This window comes from Cebus imitator, unplaced genomic scaffold (genome assembly GCF_001604975.1).
Source record: "Cebus imitator isolate Cc_AM_T3 unplaced genomic scaffold, Cebus_imitator-1.0 Scaffold166, whole genome shotgun sequence".
Lineage (NCBI taxonomy): Eukaryota > Metazoa > Chordata > Mammalia > Primates > Cebidae > Cebus > Cebus imitator.
The window spans coordinates 2,953,623-2,963,283 of NW_016107481.1; the positions used below are offsets into that span (position 1 = coordinate 2,953,623).

A 9,661-nucleotide genomic window follows, 5' to 3' on the forward strand; every position below is an offset into this window, starting at 1 on the left:
AAAAAGAAAAAGAAAAGAAAAGAAAAGGAAAGGAAAGAAAGAAAGAGAAAGAAAGAAAACGAAAAAGAAAAAAATAAAAGGTTTTTTTGAAAAAAGTGTAAGTGGGTAAAACAACCATATATTACTACCCAACACAAGTAAGGGGGGGAAGCTATAGAATAATTTTTACAACACATCTGTAACCATCTATGTTTTCTTTTTTTTTGAGATGGAGTCTCGCTCTGTCACCAGGATGAAGTGCAGTGGTGCAACCTCGGCACACCGCAACCTCCACCTCCCGGGTTCAAGCAATTCTCCTACCTCAGCCTTCCGAGAAGGTGGGACTACAGGCACGTACCACCACGCCCAGCTAATTTTTGTATTTTTAGTAGAGACAGGGTTTCACCATGTTTGGCCAGGATGGTCTCAATCTCTTGACCTCGTGATCCACCCGCCTCAGCTTCCCAAAGTGCTGGGATTACAGGCACAACCTACCGCACCTGGCCAACAGTCTGTATTTTCAAAAGATGGCCTATACAGTCCATAGGTTCCACATCCATGGGTTCTGAACCAACCATGCATCAAAAATATCCAAAATAAAATAATACAATTAAAAATAATACAGATTGTAAAAGACAGTACTGTATAACGGTTACGTATCATTTACATTGTATTAGGTATCATAAGTAATCTAGAAATGATTTTCAAGTATACAGGAAGATGTGTATATGTTATATACAAATACTGCACTATTTTATATATGGGACTTTTTGAGCATGCATGGTACTATGAGGGTAGTGATCTCGGAACCCTCCCCTGCAGATGCAAGACAACTAATTGTTATCTTGGTTTCCTAGTGCTGCTGTTACAAAGTACCACAAACTGGGTGGCTTAAAACAATAGAAATGTACTCATAGTTCTGGAGGCTAAAAGTCCAAGATCAAGTTGTCAGCAGGGTCATTCCCCCTCTAAAACCTGTAGGGAGAATCTCTCCTCGCCTCTTCATAGCTTTGGGTGGTTTACCAGCAATGATTAACATTTCTTGGTTTGTAGTTGCAGCACTTCAAGCACTTTAATGATCACATGGCAGTCTCCCCTCCAGTGACTGTGTCTTCCCTAATTACATTTGCAACAACTCTGTTTCCACATAAAGTCACATTCTGAGGTACCGGGGTACTGAGATAGCTGGACTTCAAAATATCTTTTTGAAGGACACGATTCAATCCATAACATGGCCACATTTCCTATCCCACATCTTCCCATAGAGTGGTGAAGTCCACATCTCCTCCCCTTGAACCCAAGAAAAGCTGGTTGACTGCTTCAACCAAATGTGTGCACCAAAACTGATTACTGAGCTTAAGTCTTGGAATCTAGCTATCATGTTTTCAAGAAGCCCAAACTAGCCCACGCAGACACTACATAGAGAGTACAGGCATTCTCACTAACAGCCCAGCTGAGGACCCAGCATCAACCACCAGGCACAAATGTGAATATACCTCCAACTGATTCCAGGCCTTAACTGAAGAGTCAACCCCAGCCTCTGAAGTCTTCCCAGCTAGACCAAAGACATCAAGCAGAGACAAGTCCTCCTAATAATGCTGTCTACATTCCTGACCCACAGAATCTAAGCACATACTAAAATGATCATTTGAAGCCATTAAGTTTCATAGTGGTTTGTTACACAGCTACAGTAACTGGAATATCATATTATCCCACAAAACAAAATTAAAATATTTAACAATGCTTGAAATAAAACCAGGAAACTAAAAGTATAGAGTATCAGTAAAGACAGCATACCAGACTTATTTTTATTTTTGAAGAGACAGAGGATTCAAATAATTGAGAAAAAAACATTTTCATTTGTCTGTAGTGTGCTATGAGTAGGTCAAGGACACTAAGAAAATACAAATAAATATTATAACTAGAAAATCCTATTAATGCTCTGGAGGGTAACATTTAATTAGGCTAGGAAAGCTTATTGATTTGTGGCTCAGAGTCACAATGCATATAAACCCTGAATATAAACTTAAACCACATCATTACTGTTTCATTGCTATTAAAATAGCATTTTGATTAGCATGCTAAGGCAATGCTGAGACATACAATCTTCAATTTAGCCTTTTGTTTAAAATGTAGACTATATTCATGAAATCAGAACCTTGTTTTTTAAGTAACACAAGAAACAAGTTGAAGATCTTATTGTAAATTTTCATATCTCCACTGACTAAAACAAAGCAGAAACATTTCAGTAAAGATACTGAGATGAGTTGGGTCAATGTCATAGCAGTTCCTAATTAAATTCACATTTTAGAAAATTAGATCCCAGCCATCAAAACAAATTAAGTACTTATATAGTCTACATGGATTAATCTTGAAAATACTATGTTAAAATGAAAGAAGCCAGTGACAAAAGACCACATATTATGATTTCATTTATATGAAATGTCAAGAGTAGGCATATTTATAAACAGAAAGTAGATTACTGGTTGCTTGGGCCTGGGGAGAATAGAAGGATAGGGGGCAACAGCTAAAGGGTACAGGGTATATTTTTGAGGTAATGAAAATGTTCTACAATTGACTACGATGATGGTTGCACATATCTATGAACATAATAAAAATCCCTGAATCATACCCTTTAAATGGGTGCATTGTCTAGGATGTGTTAATTATATATCTAGAAAGCTGTTTTTAAAAATTTGTTGGCCAGGCACAGTGGCTCATGCCTGTAATCCCAGAACTTTGGGAGGCTGAGGTGGATCACCTGAGGTTAGGAGTTTGAGACCAGCCTGGCCCATTTGGTGAAACCCCGTCTCTACTAAAAACACAAAAAAAAGTAGCCAGGTGTGGCGGTACGTGTCTGTAGTTTTAGTTACTCAGGAGGCTGAGGCAGGAGAATCACTTGAACTCAAGAGGTGGAGGTTGCAGCAGTGAGCCGAGATTGCACCACTGCACTCCAGCCTGGGCAACAGAGAAAGACTGTCTCAAAAAAGAAAAAAAATTGTCATACAAATGTGTCCATAAAACAACAAAGAGCTCAGTATGATGCAAGCAATGCTTGACAACCCTATTCCTCTCTAATCAGGACTCTATCATATTCCTATCTTCATATCTTTTTCCAACCTTCTTCACCATGTGGCTCTTTAGACATTCCCAAGTGGCCTCATCTTAATAAATCAGAAGTGATCTAATATTAAGTTCCCCATTTCCTTCTCCATCCACTTCAAGACATCATATAGTTTAATGTATTTTAATAGCAAACTTATAGGAACAGCACAGAAGACAGACAACATTAAAAACAATACTTTCATGTAGAACAACTCAAAAAAGTATCATGAAAAGATGGCATCTACTGAATGATAAAAATGCTACAGACACCATTTAGTTGCCATCAATAAGAAAGTTACTTGTTTTTTAAAAATCCAGGCCAGATGCAGTGGCGCATGTCTGTAATTCTGGCACTTTGGGAGGCCGAGATGGGTGGATCATAAAAAGTCAGGAGTTCGAGACCAGCCTGACTAACATCGTGAAACCCCATCTCTACTAAAAATACAAAAATTAGCCAGGCGTGGTGGCACACACCTGTAGTCCCAGCTACTCGAGAGACTGAGGCAGGAGAATCGCCTGAACCCGGGAGGCAGAGGTTGTAGTGAGCCGAGATCAAGCTACTGCACTCCAGCCTGCTGGCATTATCCAGAAAATTTAAACAGGTTTATTTATAATTGTTACAAAGTTGAACTGCTGAAATTTAACACTGGCTTGCATTAATGCTTTAGACTGTCACATCTATATTAAAAATTCACACAAAGGCCAGGCACAATGGTATGCACCTATATAGTCAACTCAGCTTCTCAACAGGCTAAGGCGGGAGGTTCACTTGAGCCCAAGAGATTGAGGTTGTAGTGAGATATGATGGTGCCACTGCATTCCAGCCTCAGCAGCAGAGCAAGATTATCCCTAAAAAAAATTCACACACAAATTGAACATGGAAATACTGCCCATACCTGATTTCTGTCCCTATTTTTTCCACTCACAATCATATAATAGGTGCCTTTTCATCCCATGGGGAAAAGAAATTCTAACAAGAAGAGAATTTTTGTTTTTTATTGAAATGTTTTCCACCATAGTGGCATTTTTTTTTTTTTTTTTAATCTGAGACAAGGTCTCGCTCTATTACCCAGGCTGGTAGCTACATTTTAAAAAGTAAAAAGGGCCAGGCGCGGTGGCTCACGCCTGTAATCCCAGCACTTTGGGAGGCCAAGGAGGGCAGATCATGAGGTCAGGAGATTGAGGCCATCCTGGCCATGGTGAAATCCCCATCTCCACTAAAATACAAAAAATTAGCTGGGAGTGGTGGCACGTGCCTGTAGTCCCAGCTATTCAGGAGGCTAAGGCAGGGGACAGACGTTGCAGTGAGCCAAGATCATGCCACTGCACTCCAGCCTGGCGAAAGAGCAAGACTCCATCTCAAAAAAAAAAAGTAAAAGTAAGTAAAACAAATGAAATTATAATATATTTTATTTAACCCAATATACTCAAAACATTATTTCAATAAAGAATATGAAGAAATTATTAGTGTAATATTTTATATTCTTTAATACTAAGTCTGAAATTCAGTATGAATTTTACATGTACACCACATCTCAATTCAGACTAGTCACAGTTCAAGAGCTCACTCATCACATGTAGCTAGGGGCCTTCATATTAAACAACACAGGTTACAAGAACTCAAAAGTACCAAATGTGTGACTCAAAATTTCACCTAAATGTGTGACTAAAATTATACCTAATTTTGGAATATATTTTCTGAATATAATTAGGTATAATCCTCTGTAGTAATACTGTCTCTCCATAATCTATAAATAAAAATAATCTATTAGGATACAGTTAAGTACTGTCTCTTGCTACATGTACCAGCAAAACCCTCAATGACAGGACTTGAGGTCTTTTATATTCTTCCATATTTTGAAAAATAAAAGAAAAAAAATTAGCTTCAGTTAATATGCCTAGAAGGAAGTCTGAAATAAAAGTCGTCTATAAAAAAGACTGTATCCTAACCTAAGTCCCAGATAACAATAGTCAAGTAAAAGCCACATGCCACAACTTCAAAATCAATGCTATATTCCCATAGCCAAGGTAGCACTCATAGTTGACAGGCTTACTTTAACTACTATTCAGAAGAAACAATGTGTCTTTACATGCTATCCAACAAAAACTTGTAATTCAAACATCAGGCTATCTCGGCTTTAGGGATTTAATATCCCTTCTAAATTTCTTACCTCCACCAGAACACTATCAATTTCACTAAACAAATATTTACTAAACATAGGTATAAGGCTAGACATTGAGTGGGAAAATTAATAAGACATATGGTTCCTGTCTGTATTCAAATTGCTCACTAGTAATGAAGTATGGAGAGGCAAACATGAAAACAATTACAATACAATGTGACAAATGCTATAAAAAAGTAGGTACAAGATGATAGGGAAACACATAAAAGGGAGCAATTAATTCTGCCTCCTTTGGGAGAAGTATTCAAAGGTATTATAGAATAGCTCTGGGCATACTAACAAAAGATTTTGGCTTATCTGTTTTCCTCCCACTCCATCATTTCCACTCTTGTCATTCCATTGTTGCCATTCTCACATTAATATTTCCCTTGTCCTTAAAAATACCTAATTGTGGTTGTGGTGGCTCATGCCTATAATCCCAGCACTTTGGGAGGCCAAGGCGGGCAGATCACCTGAGGTCAGAAGTTCAAGACCAGCCTGACCAACATGAAGAAACCCCGTCTTTACTGAAAATACAAAATTAGCCAGGCATGGTGACACATGCCTGTAATCCTAGCTACTCGGGAGGCTGAGGCAAGAGAATCACTTGAACCCAGGAGGCAAAGCTTGCAGTGAGCCGATATCGCACCACTGCACTCCAGCCTGGGCAATAAGAGTGAAACTCCATCTTAAAAAAAAAAAAACTAACTGTACAATGACTTTGCTCAATTATCTTAATTCCTCCATTCATTAATTCCCTCTTATTTTTATACTTTCAAGTGAGAGTAAGATAATTTTTAAAATGGGAAGAGGGAGTTAAGATATAGCATTATACAAACTTTGCAATGCAGACATTACTACCGTCATTCTTTTTGGCCACCCATTATCTAAATCCCCATTTGTACTTTGGCATTTCCCCCTATGAAGAAGCCTGAAAAATACCAGAGACTCACTTTCCCAGTTGCCCTTGAAAATGATTCACAAGCATAGGACCAGGGCTCCCTAATTTACCTAAGTCTCTTTCTCTCATCCATTACTACCAAACTAGTAGTTTAATATATCATATATCTATTATCTCACAGTTTCTGTATGTCAGGAATTAAGAGTACAGCTTAGCTGGGCGATTCTGGCTCCGGGTCTCTCACGAGCTTGCAGAGCTCTCACTAGTGCTGTTGTCATTTGAAGGCTTGACTGGGGCTGGAAGAGCTGCTTCAAAGATGGCTTCCTCAATGGTTATTGGCAAAAGGCCTCAGTTTCTCACCATATGGACCTTTCCTTAAGACTGCTGAGTATCCTCACCATGTGGCAACTGGCTTCCCGCATAACAAGAAAGCAAGACAGAAAATGCTTACATGACTTAGCTTCGTAAGTCATTCTGATATTTTTTCAATTTTCAATTGGTTACACAAGTCAGCCCTATTCAATGTGGGAAGAAAGCACAAAAGAGCATAAATATAAGGAGGTGGAGACCACTGACAGCCACCTGGAGGTTAATGATCTCATGTGACATATGTTCAACACACAAAGTTGAGCAAAAAATGAAAACGTAAAATGGTATGTTTATATGATATATTAGTTATAAACATATATATAATGTTGCATCTTAAAGAAGATGGGGACTATGTTTATAAGTACATTTGTAATGTTTATTTCTTAAGATGGGTGATGTGAACATAAGTAATATATATTTTTTTATCTTTTTTTTGCATCTGAAAGATTCATTATCAAAAACTGATGCTTTGGGCCAGCTGCAGTGGCTCACGCCTATAATCCCAGCACTTTGAGAGAATGAGGTGGGTGGATCACTTGAGGTCAGGAGTTCAAGACCAGCCTGGCCAACATGTTGAACCCAGTCTCCATTAAAAAATATGCAGACTCCATGTTTGGGTCCCCTTCCACGAACACTCCCTTCATGGAAGCCATCTTCCTCTCTCCTGGATTTTCCCTCTGGAGTACGCTTCCACACTCTCTCGTGGAAGCCTATCTTCGCCTCCTAAACTCCATCTCTCTCTCTATTCCCTAACACTCTCATGACCATCTTTCTGGATTCTCTCACTCAGTGTGAGAGTTAGCTGTTTCTTTCTCTCTCCTTCTCCTGTTTCTGTCTCTCTTTTTAAATCACTTTCTACCAAAAAAAAAAAAAAAAATTAGCTGGACATGGGTGGCACACACCTGTAGTCCCAGCTATTCAGGAGGCTAAAGCAGGAGAATCACTTGAACCCAGGAGGCGGATGTTGCAGTGAGCCGAGATCACGCTACTGCACTCCAGCCTGAGCAACAGAGCAAAACAGTTTCCAAAACAAAACAAGGAAACAAACAAAAAAAGCCTCAAAAACAAAAAACTGATGCTTTGCTTAAAGGAAATCAGTATTTTTAAAGACATTATTCCTGAACACATTCATTAACACAGCTATTTTAGAATGACTATTTGGAAGTATCCATAATACATGTGCATGGACTCAGAAATCTGTCCCAGTGAAATAACTCAAATAAGCAAGGATCTACATACTGAAATTAATCACAAAATTGGGAGCCGCCTGCCAGTCCTTTAACAATGCGGGGGTCCGCTTGGCCAGAGCTGACACTGCACTTCGCAGCCGCCAACTCTTTGCAGCACCAGCGGGGCCGACGCGCCCTGGCAAAACTGGGGCTGTGAGGGCCACAGGGCCAGGCTGCAATTGCCATGTCTGGCTGCGTGCACCTCAGGGTCCCACGGGGATGGAGAGGTAGTGATGGTGAGGAGAGCTGGCTGCCAATATTCACCAAGCACTTGGTACAAAGAGCTGAAGTTGCTCTGCTACAAAGGCTAGTCCCTTCAACTGAGTCTCAGCCAGTATTTTGCTGACTAGACTGCCATTGTGAGTGATCACTTCATGCTTTGTCCTTCTACCTAGCAGAGTGCTATTTACTGGAACTGTTTATGGATTGCTATGACATCTCTATCCAGCAGCTGTATTTACCTAAAGTTTCTTAACTGCTTCTACAAAGTAAATTTGAAGAAAAAGAAGATAGTGTGCCTAAGCTGGAACAGCTCAACAGTCTAGACTGTATAACTAATATGAAGGTAGTATTAACGAAATAAAATTTGCTACATATGTAACTATTATTAGAAACCTATCAGTGGAAGGGACTTCTGCCTTTCAACAGCTGCCCCTTTCATTGAATACACTCTGTCTGAAGTAGTACACAAAACAGATCTTCATGATGGCTAGCCAAGAATTCGCCTAGAAAAGATTAAACACTACATGGCCAAATACGCAGATTTCCTGGAAGTACTACTGTAAAACTGCGCCTTTCTAAATTATTCACCTTCTTCAGTGGCTGCTACATGTATGGCTTCTTCAAGGATTACACTTCGTCCTTCTCCAACATGGCCTATAAGACTACATTATTACATTATCTTACTGCTTACTCCGGGGATTTCTTACTGCAGTGTACTAAACAGCTATTGACTGCTCATGATAATGATGTGAAAGCAGCAAAGAGAGGACAGGCAGGACCTCGGTTGGCACAACTAAGTGTGTTCCAGGTAGCCTCCCAGCCCTCACAGGCAGTTCACTTTCAGCAACCTCAACATGTTCAACAGTCACATAGACCTCACCACTGTTATCGCCATCCTACATCAACCAAGCTGTCTACAGATGGTATCTACCACACACCTCATCTTACATGCTACAGACATGTCCTCCCAGCTTCCAAACCAGTGTTCAGGGCCTTGGGCACATGCGGACTGATGGTGTTGGGATGTCACTCACTGGCAATGCAGAAGTTAAGCCCTGTCTGAATGTTTCTTATAACCAGGGCTTTCAGACAAATGAACATTACCCTTATATTACTCCATGCTTTTAAAGGCAATTATGTGTGAAAATAATAACTGACCCAGACTGCTTTGTGACTTGAAGCTCTGAGTAAGCTTTTTGTAAACTTCTGTTCAAAAGTAAAGAGATTCAAATGACATCAGTTCTCTTCAGATACCAGCACCAGAAGACTGAATATCCCTTTCAATGCACCACTAATAGCAGGGAAGACTAAATAAACGCTTTGACAATGTGTGTGTCAAATTTTGTTACAACAAATCCCTGTATGACAAAAATGTTCAAGTCCTGGCTAATAGTTCAAATATTTCAAAAATATTCAATACAAAGGAAAATTTGGACAGACTCTAATTTACCATTTTGAGATTTGACCTGTGATAGATTCTGGGCCTAACATTGCCTTATAGGTCAAAAATGAACGTTTATCTTGGACTTGCCAAACAGTTTTTTATGATGTAAAATTAAAGTTTTAATTTTTGAAGAGTTTTTTTTATTCTACAGTTTTGAGTTTTATTTTTGTTCTATAGATGAAATTTTGACTAAGTTTAAAGTCATGAATTGCTATGCTATACCAATCTGTACAGTAAAAAAAAAAAAAAA

General features: G+C 39.2%; 1 protein-coding gene and 1 pseudogene across 12 annotated transcripts in view; one reads left to right on the forward strand and one right to left on the reverse strand.

The window, feature by feature from the left end:
• Positions 1–9,661, reverse strand: part of EVI5 (ecotropic viral integration site 5) — a 241,745-nt gene that overhangs the window by 197,587 nt on the left and 34,497 nt on the right. The gene's annotated exons all lie outside the window — the stretch shown is intronic.
• On the forward strand, positions 7,801–9,633 carry LOC108314966 (annotated as a pseudogene).